The sequence below is a fragment of the Pseudophryne corroboree genome, chromosome 1 (assembly GCF_028390025.1).
Source record: "Pseudophryne corroboree isolate aPseCor3 chromosome 1, aPseCor3.hap2, whole genome shotgun sequence".
Classification (NCBI taxonomy): Eukaryota; Metazoa; Chordata; class Amphibia; order Anura; family Myobatrachidae; genus Pseudophryne; species Pseudophryne corroboree.
In genome coordinates this window covers 259912490-259927711 of record NC_086444.1, presented here as the reverse complement: position 1 = coordinate 259927711, position 15222 = coordinate 259912490, and the positions used below count along the sequence as shown (strand labels likewise).

Below are 15222 nucleotides of genomic sequence, written 5' to 3'. Positions count from 1 at the left end.
ACTTTAAAGTAGCAGAAGTGTCTGTAACAAACGGAACCACAATAGGTTGGTTGATATGAAACGCAGACACCACCTTAGGAAGAAATTGCTGATGAGTTCTGATTTCAGCTCTGTCCACATGGAAAATAAAGTAAGGGCTCTTGTGAGACAACGCTCCTAGTTCCGACACACGTCTTGCTGAAGCCAAGGCCATCAGTGTGATTGTCTTTCACGTAAGATACTTTACGTCAACATCCTGTAATGGTTCAAACCAGTCCAATTGGAGGAACTGCAGCATCAAATTGAGATCCCAAGGTGCCGTGGGAGGCACAAAGGGAGGTTGGATGTGCAAAATACCTTTCAAGAACATCTGGACCGCAGGGAGAGATGCCAATTTTTTCAGAAAGAAAATAGACAAGGCTGAAATCTGGACTTTTGTGGAGCCTAGACGTAGGCCCACATCCACTCCCGACTGCAGAAAAAGCAGGAAACGTCCCAGAGCAAATTCCACTGCAGAATATTGTCTGCTCTCACACCAAGAGACATATTTCCCCCAGATACGGTTATAATGTTTAGACGTTACCCCCTTCCTGTCTTGGATCATAGTCGGGATGACCCTGTCAGGAATCCCTATCCTGGCTAGAATCAGCCGTTCAACTTTCATGCCATTAAACAGAGCCGCGGTAAGTTTTGATAGACGAATGGTCCCTATTGCAGAAGATCCTCGCGAAGAGGTAGAGGCCACGGATCTTTGAGCAGCATCTTGAGAAGATCTACCTACCAGGCCCTTCGTGGCCATTCCAGAGCAATGAGGATTGCTTGAACCTTTTCCCTTTTTATTCTTTTAAAATTCTTGGAATCAGAAGAAGTGGAGGAAACACGTACACCAGCTGGTAGACCCACGGAGTTGTCAGAGTGTCTATCGCCACTCCTTGTGGGTCCCTCGACTTGGAACAATACCGCTTGAGCTTCTTGTTGAGTCGAGAGGCCATCATGTCGATTTGTGGATATCCCCACCGACATGCTAACCACTGGAACACCTCCGGGTGAAGGCCCCACTCCCCCGGGTGCAGGTCGTGTCTGCTGAGGAAGTCTGTTTCCCAGATGTCTATTCCTGGAATGAAGACCGCGGACAAAGCCACGGCGTGTTTTTCCGCCCAGAAGAGAATTCTTCACACTTCTGACATTGCTGCTCTGTTTTTCGTTCCGCCTTGTCGGTTTATGTACATTGCCACCGACACATTGTCCGACTGGACTTGAATGGCCTGATTCTGAAGTAGAGATGAGGCCTGCAGAAGGGCGTTGTAGATAGCCCTGAGTTCCAGGATGTGTATTGGAAGGATGACTTCCTGTCTTGACCATCTTCCCTGAAACTGCAACTCCTGGGTGACTGCTCCCCAACCTCTGAGGCTAGCGTCTGTGGTTAGCAAAATCCAATTCTGGATCCCGAACCACCAACCCTCGACGAGGTGAGAAGTCTGTAGCTACCACAGAAGGGAGATCCTGGCTCTTTGTGACAGACGGATTTTCTGGTGCATGTGAAGATGCGATCTGGACCATTTGTCCAATAGATCTAGTTGGGAGGGCCTCGCATGAAACCTTCCAGACTGAAGCGCCTCGTAAGATGCCACCATTTTCACCAGAAGATGAATGCACAGATGCACCAAGATCCGTGTTGGCTTCAGGACAGCCCGAACCATCGACTGGATTACCATAGCCTTTTCCAAGGGAAGGAACACTCTCTGAGACTCTGTGTCAAGTATCATTCCCAGGAAAGGAAGCCTCTGTGTCGGTTCCAGGTAAAATTTTTGTAGGTTCAGAATCCACCTGTGATCCAGGAGTAGTCTGGTTGAGAGGCCAATGCTGTCCAACAACCACTCCATGGACGGTGCCTTTATCAGAAGATCGTCCAGGTACGGAATTATGTTCACTCCCTGTTTGCGGAGTAGACACATCATCTCTGCCATCACTTTGGTGAACACTCTCGGTGCTGTGGAGAGACCAAATGGCAGGGCCTGGAACTCGTAGTGACAGTCCTGCAGTGCAAATCGTAGATAAGCCTGGTGAGGCGTCCAGATCGGAATGTGAAGGTACGCATCCTTGATATCCACTAGAAATTCCCCCTCCTCCATACCTGAGATCACCGCTCCCAGAGACTCCATCTGGAATTTGAACCCTCGTAAGTACAGGTTCAACAACTTGAGATTCAGAATCGGCCTCACTGAACATCCGTTTTCGGTACTACAAACAAGTTGGAATAGTACACCTTGGGGTAAATTTACTAAGGTGGGAGATTTTTAGAACTGGTGATGTTGCCCATGGCAACCAATCAGATTCTGCTTACCATTTATCTATCTGCTTCTAGCAGATAATATATATAATCTGATTGGTTGCTATGGGCAACATCACTTGGTTTTGCAGATGAGGTGGAACTGGAACAATGACCTGGGTCTGTACCAGTTTTTTAAAGGCATTCTGTAAAGTTATGCTTGCCTCTTGTGAAACCGGTAAGCCTGATTTGAAGAATATTTGAGGTGGGAGCTCCTGGAACTCCAGTCTGTAGCCCTGGGAAATAAGATTTATGACCCAGGGATCCTGGCACAATGTTGTCCAGATGTGACTGAAGAATTTTAGCCGGGTTTCCACCTGCCAGTCTTCCAGGCATCTCAGTCCACCATCATGCTTAAGGTTTTGAGGAAGCAGAGCTTGAGCCCTGTTCCTGTGAACCGGCAGTGGTTTACCTCTAGCGCCTCTGGTGGCAGTAGAAGAACCTCTGAGCTTGCCCCTAAACTTGGACGTCCGAAAGGACTGTAAATTGGGTCCTGGGTATGCCTTCCTAGCTGGGGGAGCTGCAGAAGGAAGTTATGTGGACTTACCAGCAATAGCTTTGGAGATCAATTTGTCTAGTTGATCTCCAAATAAGGTCTCCCCTGTGAAAGGTAGGCCTTCCACGCCTTTCCTGGAGTCTGCATCAGCAGTCCACTGGCATAGCCATAGACCCCTGCGTGCAGACACTGCCATAGCTATAGTACGTGCATTAAGCAAACCTATTTCTTTTATGGCTACCACCATAAAGTTCGTAGAGTCCTGTATATGTTGCAGGAGCAAAACAATTTCCCCTTGAGGTAAGGTAACTAACCCCTCAACTAGGTTACCTGACCTTCTAGCAATGGCTTGCGTAATCCACTCACATGCTGTAGTGGGTCTCTGGGCCACTTCCACAGCTGTATATAAAGATTTGAGCGTAGTCTCAACCTTGCGGTCAGCCGCGTCTTTCAGGGAAGCTGCATCTGGGACAGGCAATACGATTTTCTGTGAGAGCCTGGATACTGATGCATCCATTATTGGTGGATTTTCCCATTTTTTCCTATCCTCAGGAGGAAAAGGAAAGGATGATAATAACCATTTAGGGATTTGAAATTTCTTATCAGGATTAACCCATGGTTCTGCAAACAGGTGTTTTAATTCCTTTGATACAGGAAAAGGGGCTGAGGATTTATTTTTTATATTAAAATAAGATTCCTCACTCTCCTCTGTCACCTTATGAGGGATATTCAGAACATCTCTGACAGCTTCTATAAGAGCTTTCATTCCCTGCGACAGAGAACCCTTCCCCACCTCTGAGTCCACCTCACCCTCCTCCATGTCTGACTCTTCATCATCCGAGTCAGACTGCAGGATATGGGCCAAAGTGCGTTTTTGCGGACAAATTGTTGGGGACTGATATGATATTCATAAACTCAGTCATAGATTGTCTTAAGTATTGCGTCTCTTTCTCATTCCGAGATAATATAGTAGAGATTGTGGAAATCATTCCCCTAATGGAATCCAGCCATGCTGGTTCTGCCCCACTAGCCTGGGAAGGGACACTACATTGAGTACACACTAGTGAACCCCTTGGGGAAGAGGAACACTGTTCTTTACATGAAACACACTCTTGCCTGACATACTGTATAGTGACAGCACACACACACACACACACACACACACACAGGAAAAGGTTAAATGCACAATTAACCTGCAAAAAGCCCTTCCAGGGAGACACAGAGGGAGATTGGAACCAGCACACGGCGCCTTTAATGCTAATGCCAAGCTTAGCTGGGTCGCAGGCTAAGTACCTAGATTAGTGACTTAGTTCGCTAACAATTGCTCCCCCCCTGCTATGAACCCCTGGTATCGCTGAGGTAATCTGGAGTCTATCCAGATGAGCTGCGTGTCCCTGTCAGTCAGCAACTGTGTTTGGCGCTGGTGAGCAGCTGGGTCCGCTCATAGTGAAGCCCCGCCCTTGAATGACGCGCGGTCTTCCCGCACTTTTTTATACTGGCTGTATCTGTGTTGTGCATAAAATGGAGACAGACTCCTTTTATGGCTATGTTGCCAGTCTGGGTACTGTGTCCGCTGTTCAGCGTCTGTGTCCATACACAGCGGGAGATGCAGTCCGCCCCATTTAGAAGCCGTACGTCTCCGTACCCTCATTATTATTATTATTATTATTATTATTATTATTATCCTTTATTTATATGGCGCCACAGGGGTTCCGCAGTGCCCAATTACAGAGTACATGAATAATCAGACAGGAAAACAGCAACTTACAGTTGATGACAGTATAGGACAAGTACAGGGTAAATAAGGGTGGTATTCATGTGACCGCCGGTCAGCTGACCGACAGTCACATGACCTCCTCCATCAGCCCGACGGGTCACTGTCCCGATGGTCGGCATGCCGACCAACAGGGACTATTTCCACTCGTGGGTGTCTACGACACCCATAGAGTGGGAATAGAACCCGTGGCGACCGCAGGTCGCCACCGATCCCGCAGCGTGGCAAGCACAGCGAGCCCGCAAGGGGCTTGCTGCACTCGCCCCTCCCCTCCGGGATCCCGGCGTCGGTATGCTGCCGGGATCCCGGCGTCGGTAAGCTGACCGGCGGTCAGGAGACCGCCGGTCACCCATACTGCGACTGGTAAATAAACATAGTTACATCAGCAGATGACAGTGGAATAAGTATCAGGTGGCAGAAGACTGCTGGAGTTGATGCAGTTGAAGATTATTAAAGTAAGAAAGGATAAGCACATGAGGGAAGAGGGCCCTGCTCATGAGAGCTTACATTCTAAAGGGGAGGGGTAGACAGACAGGGGTGACACAGATGGGGTACATGGAGAGTGTAGAACAGAGGGTTAGAATGAGATTTGGCTGGGTTTGGTGAAGAAGTGGGTCTTGAGAGCCCGTTTGAAGTTTTGTAGAGAGGTGCAGAGTCTGAGGGGGAGAGATAGGGAATTCCAGAGAAGTTGTGCAGCACGTGAAAAATCTTGGAGGTAGGAGTGGGAGGAGGTGATCCATAGGCAGGAAAGTCGTCGTGCATTAGCAGATCGAATAGGACGTGTGGGAATGTAAAGGGAGATAAGATCAGAGATGTAGATGGGAGAGGAGTTGGTAAGGGCTTTGTAAGCGAGTGTGAGAAGCTTGAAATGGATTCTGAAAGGGAAGGGGAGCCAGTGAAGGTCTAGTAAGAGAGGAGAGGTAGACGTAGTGCATTTGGTGAGGAAAATGAGCCGGGCAGCAGCATTGAGGATAGATTGGAGTGGAGAGAGGTGTTTGTCAGGAATGCCAGTCAGGAGCAGATTACAGTAATCCAGTCTGGAGATGACCAGTGAGTGGATAAGAGTCTTAGTAGCATCCTGGGTCAGAAAGGGTCTGATCCTGGAAATATTTTTTAGATGAAAACGGCAGGTTTGTGAGAGGTGCTGAATGTGTGGTTTGAAGGAGAGGGAGGAGTCAAGGATTTCTCCAAGACAGCGCACTTGGGGGCTAGAGGAGATAGTAGTGCCATCAATAGATAATGAGATTGTAGGAGGTGAGGTTATGCGGGAGGGAGGAAAGATGATCAGTTCGGTCTTAGACATGTTAAATTTAAGAAAGCGCTTGGACATCCAGGAAGAGGTAGCAGAGAGACAATTGGAGATACGAGTGAGGAGAGCAGGGGAGAGGTCTGGAGAGGAAAGATAGATTTGGGTGTCATCAGCATAGAGATGATATTGGAAACCAAAAGAACTAATGATCTTACCTAGTGAGGACGTATAGAGAGAGAAGAGGAGAGGACCAAGGACAGAACCTTGGGGTACACCTACAGTTAGTGGAAGTGCGGGGGAGGTGGAGTCATGAGAAGAGACAGAGAATGAACAGTCAGAGAGGTAGGAAGACAGCCAAGAGAGGGCAGTGTCGCCCAGACCAATGGAGTGAAGGATTTGCAGTAGGAGAGGATGGTCCATAGTGTCAAAAGCAGCAGAGAGATCAAGTAGAATAAGTAGAGAGTAGTGTCCCTTAGATTTAGCAGCATGGAGGTCATTGCATACTTTTGTAAGGGCAGTTTCAGTGGAGTGGAGAGGACGGAAGCCAGACTGGAATGGGTCAAGTAGTGAGTGTGAGGAAAGAAAGGCAGTAAGGCGGTTGTAGACAATACGCTCGAGGAGTATGGAAGCAAAAGGGAGGAGAGAGATGGGTCGGTAGTTGGAGAGAGTGTTTGGATCAAGGGTAGGTTTTTTAAGAATAGGAGAGATGAGTGCATGCTTGAAGGCAGAGGGGACAGTGCCTGATGAGAGGGAGAGATTGAGAAGGTAGGAAAGGTGGGAACAAGCAGAAGGAAAGAGGTAGCGGAGGAGACGGGAGGGGATAGGGTCAAGTGGTGAGGTGGTGAGGGGACAGGAACGAATGAGGGCCATGACTTCCTCTCCAGTTGCATGGGAGAAAGAGGTCAGAGTAGGTGGGAGGGATGGGGAGGGGTGGTAAGGGATGGGAGAAAGCTGGCTACTGATGGTCTGGTGTGATGTGATGTCCTTACGTATGGAGTCAATTTTGGATGTGAAGTAAGTGGCAAAGTCAAGAGCAGAGAGTGAGGAAGGGAGACGAGGTGGAGGTGGGCAGAGGAGTGAGTTGAGAGTGGCAAAGAGGCGCCGGGGGTTGGAAGACTGGGAGGAGATGAGGTTCTTGAAGTATGACTGTTAGCAAGAGAAAGGGCAGCACTGAAGGATGAGAGCATAAGTTTGAAATGGAGGAAGTCTGCCTTAGAGCGTGATTTCCTCCAGTGTAGCTCAGCAGTACGTGAGCATTTTTGTAGATATCTGGTGCATTTGATGTGCCAGGGTTGAGGTGTTAATTTGCGAGGGTGAATAGTGGTTGGTGGAGCAACAGAGTCAAGAGCAGAAGTAAGGGATGCATTGTATATGGAAGTGGCTTGTTCAGGGCATGAGAGAGAGAGAATAGGAGAGAGAAGCGAGTCAAACAGGGAGGAAAGGAATGTGGTGTCAATAGCCTCAATGTTACGCTTAGTGATGGTAGCCTTGGGAGGTAGAGATGGGGAAGTCGAGAGAGATAGGTTAAAGGAGAGCAGGTGGTGGTCAGAGAGGGGAAATGGGGAATTTGAAAAATCTGAAATATCACAGCAGTGAGTGAAGACCAGATCCAGTGAGCTCCCATTCACATGGGAGGGTGAGGAGGTCCACTGGGAGAGACCAAGTGAAGAGGTGAGGTTAAGGAGTTTAGAGGCAGGCGATTGTGTGGGGATGTCAATAGGGATGTTGAATTCGCCTAGGATAATGGAAGGAATGTCAGAAGAGAGGAAGTGAGGAAGCCAGGAAGCAAAGTTTTCGATGAATTTGGAAGCAACGCCAGGAGGGGGCGGTAAATGACAGCTACTCTAAGATGGACTGGTTGGAAGAGGCGTATAGTATGGACCTCAAATGCCGCCATAATGGCTGGTGACCCGCTAACCGGGATGCTGGCTTAGTACTAACCACTCTTCATTCTTCTGGCTCTGTTAGGGGTGGCGGCGTGCTGCGGGAATGTACGCTCGCCATGGTGGGGCTTGCGAATAGTTCCCTCAGGAGCTAGTGTCCTGTTAATGGGGAATGGGACCATTATCCCTGAGAGAAGTTGGGCCGTACCCTCTCTAAGTCCCACGAAGCAGGCAGGCTGGTGCCATCCAGTCTTGCCTTAAAATAACAAACACAGAAAAAGCAGAAAACTCTTCAGGAGCTTCCAGAGATGTGCCCGGCTCCTCCGTCTGGTAGGAAGGGCATAGAGGGAGAATCCAACGCACACTATCAATTTCTTAAAGTGCCCATGGCTCCTAATGGACCCGTTTATACACCATGGTACTAAATGGATTCTCAGTATCCCCTAGAACGTAAGAGAAAATATGTTCCACTTCTCCACAGTTTCTCCAGCAAAACTTAGAACTGGAGGGCGAGAAAGTATGCAGTCTATCAGGGGCAGCCCAAAAGATAGCTTTACATTCATCAAAATTTAATCCAGTGGTGGATTTAGGGGTCAGGCTGCCCCTGGGAACAATATTATTTGCCTCCCTCCTTCACATTTGCCCTCAGCCGCCTCAGTAACAGCAGGTAAGCATAGCTGCAGATCCACCCAGCAGTAGTGTCAGGTGGCTCTGCATAGACATTATGGTAGTGTCTCCCTGCAGACAGCAGTTAAGCAGGTAGTCCCAACCTCTCCTGCACACAAGTCACCACCCAAAACCACATTCCCTTGCAGGTGCTATACATCTGTGGGATGTGCTGTAAAAACAAATCCGAGTCCTGAAGGCCCCACGTCACAACTAAAGCTGGGCATACACTATGCCAGTGATGGGGAACCTTTGGCACTCCAGCTGTTGTTGAACTAAACCTCCCAGCATGCCCTGCTACAGTTTTAGCATGGCCAAATAGCAAGACTGCAGCAGGGCATGTTGGGATGTGTAGTTCAACAACAGCTGGAGTGCCAAAGGTTCCCCATCACTGCCTATGCACTTATCTGGCAAACCAGCTGTCCAATGTGGCTGGTTGGAATAAAAATCTGGTAATATATGGGAGCAAATGACAACCAATCATTTGCTCTCAAATACTGTAAAACAGCCATAAAAATGGTCGTCCGACATGTTGGTTAAGATTATAATCTAAAATTTTTTTCTGAATGACTGTTTGTGTGTTTTTCAGTGTTTGGGAGCAAATGGTCAATTGTCATTTGCTCCCATAAATTACCAGATTTTCATTGCAACCAGCCAGATTGGACAGCTAGTCTGCCATATAATTTCAGAATGTATGCCCAGCTTTGATTAATCATCAGTGGTCAATGGCTATCCCTACAAACAAGACAGCAATCTCAGTGATCGCAAAAACATGCTATAGCGCGTATATTACCTGCTTTTGAGGTCCGGGGACTCACTTATCTAAAATGGGAGGGTCCCCAGGGACGCACTCCGCAGCAGCAAATCAGAGTGTTCCTGTGCCTTTAAATAGAGGAGGTGGGTCCTGGCATGATGGGGCAGCTCCCTGAAACAGTGTGCAAGACTCCCAGGGAGACTGCGGAAGATGGTGCATCTCTGCTGTGGCTGCATTTAAGGGGGATCCAACGGCTGGCAGGTGCATGTACCGTATGTGCTGCTGTGTGTGCGCCGGTGACTGTGTGTGCTGGAGGTATGGGCGGAGGTGAGTGCCGGTGACTGTGTGTGTGCTGTGCGGGAGGAGAGGTGAGAGCTGGTTGCTGTGTATGTGCTGGAGGGTGGGTTTTTAGAAGTGAGCAGGCGCCTACATGTGTCACACTGGGCTCAGACGGACTGACCCTGTCAGTGGCCATTGCTGCAGCATCGGAGCAGGAGGAGGGAGGGTGAATGGAGCTGCTGCACTAAATGCAGAGCTGAATTATAGGAAAGCAGACGGCTGTCGTCCGGGGGGCCCTACACGCCGGAAAACAGTGACCCCGATACGGCCCCCCTGTACCCTGGCCTGCTCTGAATCCCAGCATCACAGGAGGGAGTTTGTCTTTGAGACGGAGACTGCCTCCATCTCGTGGATATAATGTCGCGATTCGCGGGTGCATGAGGAAGGGGGCGGAGCCTAGCATTGTGAAGCACCTGCACATATCAGTGACCTGCTGTTGCTGTAGCCCAATAGGTATTGTTTATACAGCTTTATTCATCTCTCTCCCCCCTCACTGACACTCTGTCTCACCCCCTCCCTCCCCCACTTGGTCCTCCTCCCCCTGTTTTCCTGACTCTCCCTCTCTCTCTCCACCTCACTGACACCCTCTCTGTCTTCCTGACTCTCCCTGTCTCTCTCGCCCCCTCACTGACACCCTCTCTCTCCCCTATCTGTCTTCTTGACTATCTTTATCTCTACCTCACTAACTCTCGCTCTCGGCACGCACTGTATTCTTTATGTGTGGTAGGGAGGCACCAAAATGTCTAGTTACAGCTTTGGTGCAAGTGTCATGTATACTACACAGCCCAGCAGCATTGTCACCCCTTTCCAACACTTTAGTAGTGTCCACATCATGTCCTTGTTTTTATATTTGAATAATTAATAAGATTAATAAGAATATTCATTCCAATGGGACCCAGAAAAGGACAGGTAGGACCCCAATTTTTAAAAGGTTGGGGTTCCTGGGACCCACTTTTTGTTTTGGCTCAGTGCGATCACTGAACCTTGGTCATGGAGTAAGGCTTACAGTTATGTAATTAACATTGCTATGTTTGGCCTTGCACTTACTGTGTATATACTGATTTTAGACTCTGGTCATATTAGCTATATTTCAAGAATGTTTTTGTATTTACTTTACACTGTCACTTGCTAGTATATAGAGAAATTTCCCCCATTCCAAATGACTAGTATCAAAAGCATTGCACAGCGGCGATGCTTTTGTACTGAAGAGTAGCTCCCTACCAGCGCAGCTCCTGCGCGCTGGCAGGGAGCTACTCGTCGCTGTGAGGGTCACAGAGGCTGCATGTGACGTCATGCAGCCGCTGCGGCCGCCCCCTGCATGGTCTGGGCTCTCCTGCGTTGCCTGGACCACACCCCTAAAATGACAGCCAAACGACGCCGGCCCGTCCCTTCCCGGCCAGCGAACGCCTCTGCCTGTCAATCAGGCAGAGGCGATCGCAGGGCTGAGACGGCTGTCTGGCATGCGCTGTGCAAAAACGCACAGCACCGATCAGGTCTGAGTTAGGCCCAATGATGGTAGCTAGCATGCAAAGCAGACCCACTCAATTGCTTGTGGCTCATACACTAAACCTTCATTCCCCGTGAATTAAATCAGACCACTCCTGTATAGGAGAAAATCTATATAAAGCAGACCTCAAATTCCTTGGGACTAGCAAACAAATTAGATCCTGTGGTCCTGGTGGCTATTAGGCAGGAACCTCTATTCATGCTATTATACAAAAGGAAGAGTTTTTTATTATCAGCACTTGAAGTATGCTCTCCACGAGCAGGCTGCTGTCCCCGACTTCTGCTGTCCTGGCTATAGTGCCGCTTGGGTCATTGATTTCAAGAAATTAGGTAATTGCCCTGAAGTTATCTAAGCAGGTGAAAAACATACTTTCTTTAGTTTGGTCTGTGCTTTTTACCACTGGAATTCATAATGAAAAGTTTTTTGTAGCACTCATATAACATTTATCATGCACAATAGAGGTAGCAATGGTGGTTTCTGCAATATATATACTGTTGTTGGAGGAGTCTGGTTTGGAAGAATATTGGTTTTGAAGAATATATTTGTGCAATATATGATTCACAGTGAGGTGTTCTCTGTGTATTGTATGGTTGTCCTTTGTCATATTAAATCTTTTTGGGGTATTCAAGCAATACAACATAATTGGAGAACTAGGGACATGGATCTTAGACTATCTAAGGCGGAGATGAAGTGGATCTATGTTCTTAAAACCCTTGTCCCTAAAGGTTTAAACGGGGACTTTGAATTGAAACATTTCCTCTAAGTGTTGTCTTTATTTGACATTGTCTATTTAGAATGTCTCCTCCTTCCTCTTCAATTTTTAATTTTTAATTGATTTGTATGTACTGTTTTATTTTAGATCACCTCCACCCCACGATAATATGTGCCGTTTTCGAAACACAACTATGTGATTCTGGTGATATCTACTACTTCAATGCGAGTCTTTCTACCACAAAGCATTCACGAGTGGAACGCGGTGGAACGCATTTGTCATCCCGCGATGACCGGAAGTGATGTTCAAAACATCGTCATGAGAGACGCGCTGATACGCTGATGTCACTTCCGGTAATACCGGAAGCCGTGCGCCGGAACTCTACTCGCGGTGACACGCAGATGTGGTTCTCTATCACCAGGAAGTAATGTAATAGAAAATAAAGGATTGTTGCCTCTATTTCTTATTGGTTGATGAATATTGTTTGGCGCCCATTTCCAGGTGGGGTGGGGGTGGTCTAATTGGATTAGTTTAGGGTATAAAAAGCCCTTCAGGACTACATGCCACCAATGCTTCTGACGAAGGACCAGAGTGTCCGAAACGCGTAAAGCTGGTGGATTCTTGGACTTTTTGGACCTATCCTAGGAAACATCGTGGGGACACTGACATCTTGCTGCAGCTGGACCGGCTGGATCCGATTCCCTCTGTTTGTGAGAGTCACTTCTGTCCTCTAAGGAGGTCCTATATGCTCTATTTTCTTTTAAAAATTGTGAGTGCTATTCTGTAATAAATTCTTTTGCTTTTAAGAAAACAGTGTTGCACTAAATATATTTTCTTTCCGAGTTTTATATACTGCGGTGAAGGAAAGCAAGCAATATTGAGGATGATGAGCCTTTTATTCATATACTAAATGTGAGTGCATAACTCATAAATTTAAAAAGTGTGATCAAGTATTCCAAACAGTGTTGCACTAAGGATATTCTTTCTTCCCCCTGAGGTACTTCTCCTGGTGTGGAAACATTGAAAGGAGAAAGAAAAAGCCTGGATTGAACTTTTTCCATAAGGACAGGGAATTGTATTGTTTTTATTATTCAGTTTATCCGTCTGCGCCACTGGGTCTCTCTTCTTTCTATTTTGTCCGTTGTTATCACCAGAGCCGGCCCTAACCAATATGATGCCCTAGGCAAGATTTTGGCTTGTGCCCCCTAGCAACGCCGCTAGTTCCCTCTTTCACCCTGCACCCCTTTCCCAGCACCATCACCCCTCACTCATAGCAGTCCTAATTTTGGTATTCCTGCCCCCTATATTTTAAATAGGAACATTGGGCATTTGGGGCACAGTCCAAAAAGGGGTGTGTTCTTGCTAGGTAAGAGGCATGGCGACACAATAGTACCCCTAATTCAAATTATGCCACACAGTAGTGCAACTTTATTCACACACATAATGCCCCTTCCACATATACCGAACACTACTGCACAACCAACCCACCCGCACACATCACTCACATGGCCGCTAAAACTGTGACCTCTGCTTGGATACAGATGTGTCCTCATACATCTTGCCTCAATACGTCATGCAGAAGGTGATGCCTGGCGTGAGTCAGCTGGCAGCTCTGCTAACGTTGGGTGCCTTTTTTTCTGAAAATGTGTTTCATTTGCATTACTATGTGGCTAGAATGCACAAGCAGCTTCTGCTGATTAAAATGATATGCGGCATGTGTATATTCTGTGTGCGACTGTGACTGTAGCTGCATACAAAATGCTACGTTACAGTGATTTCCAGCAATACACTGTAATGTAGCATTTTGTATGCAGATACAGCCGCAGTCACACATAGAATATAGGCATGCGGCATATCATTTTAATCAGCAGAAGTTGCTTGTGCCCCTAGGCATAACAAATACCCTAGGCATTTGCCTAGTTTGCCTATGCCTAAGGCCGGCTCTGGTTATCACTGTGCAAAATAAGAGTTAGAGTTTAGGTGTGAAGACATGCATAACAGGCTTAGGTCATCCAAATTGGAAATATACTTTATTTAAAAGGTTTGCTAAATTGTTCCAGTTTAATGCTGGGTACACACTTGCCGATATATCGGGCGTTCAATTGAACGGCCGATATATATTGCAGGTATGTTGGCCAGTGTGTACCAGCGATATGTCTGTGAAAGCCGTCATTCACAGACATATCGCGTCGGCCCTGCAGCACGCACAATGACCAATATATCTACAGATATATTGGTTCATCGTTCTGTGTGTACTGGTGGTCAGCTGACCACCAGTACACTTGCTGCACAAGCCGGTGGTGAATGATGGCTCAACTGGGCAGGCGCATGTAAATGGCCGTCCAATTTGTGATGTCATTCATGACGGCTCAGGCAGTGTGTATATGCACACTGCCTGATCTTCTTATAGATACAGGATATCTGCATATCCATTAATCTGCGGATATGGCTATCAGTGTGTACCCACCTTAAGGTGTGCAGTTCTGTAGTGTGTAGGGCAGGCAATCCCAACCACGGTCCTCAAGGCACACCAACAGTGCAGGTTTTAGTGATATCCAGGCTTCAGCACAGATGGTTAAATCAAAATAACTGAGCTACTAATTAAGTCACCTGTGCTAAAGCCTGGATATCACTAAAACCTGCACTGTTGGTGTGCCTTGAGGACCGTGGTTGGGAAACACTGGTGTAGGGGGACACTCAGGTTTTCTCAAGGGGGAAGCATTTCATTAACTTTATTTATTTATTCCAAGCTTTTGATTCATTCATGTATTTTTAATTTGATTATAAATATTTAGAAATCATATCCAGATCTTTAAAACTTTACCATTCAAACTCACACTTTGAATCAACCAATTAAAACTATGCCTCAGATAATGTTTCATATATGTTCAAACTATATAACCCATTTGAATGTAAGCTCTCACGAGTAGGGCCCTCTTCCCTCATGTGCTTATTAGAGATGAGCGCCTGAAATTTTTCGGGTTTTGTGTTTTGGTTTTGGGTTCGGTTCCGCGGCCGTGTTTTGGGTTCGAACGCGTTTTGGCAAAACCTCACCGAATTTTTTTTGTCGGATTCGGGTGTGTTTTGGATTCGGGTGTTTTTTTCAAAAAACACTAAAAAACAGCTTAAATCATAGAATTTGGGGGTCATTTTGATCCCAAAGTATTATTAACCTCAAAAACCATAATTTACACTCATTTTCAGTCTATTCTGAATACCTCACACCTCACAATATTATTTTTAGTCCTAAAATTTGCACCGAGGTCGCTGTGTGAGTAAGATAAGCGACCCTAGTGGCCGACACAAACACCGGGCCCATCTAGGAGTGGCACTGCAGTGTCACGCAGGATGTCCCTTCCAAAAAACCCTCCCCAAACAGCACATGACGCAAAGAAAAAAAGAGGCGCAATGAGGTAGCTGTGTGAGTAAGATTAGCGACCCTAGTGGCCGACACAAACACCGGGCCCATCTAGGAGTGGCACTGCAGTGTCACGCAGGATGGCCCTTCCAAAAAACCCTCCCCAAACAGCACAT

At 47.1% G+C, this 15222-nt stretch overlaps 1 long non-coding RNA gene across 1 annotated transcript in view; it reads left to right on the top strand.

Annotated features, from left to right (window-relative positions):
* Positions 1-12147, top strand: part of LOC135063808 (uncharacterized) — a 74027-nt gene extending 61880 nt beyond the window's left edge. The window contains exon 2 of the long non-coding RNA XR_010250137.1: positions 11836-12147. This is a non-coding gene — a long non-coding RNA (uncharacterized LOC135063808). The remainder of the gene's footprint in view (positions 1-11835) is intronic.
* The last annotated feature ends 3075 nt before the right edge of the window (positions 12148-15222 follow it).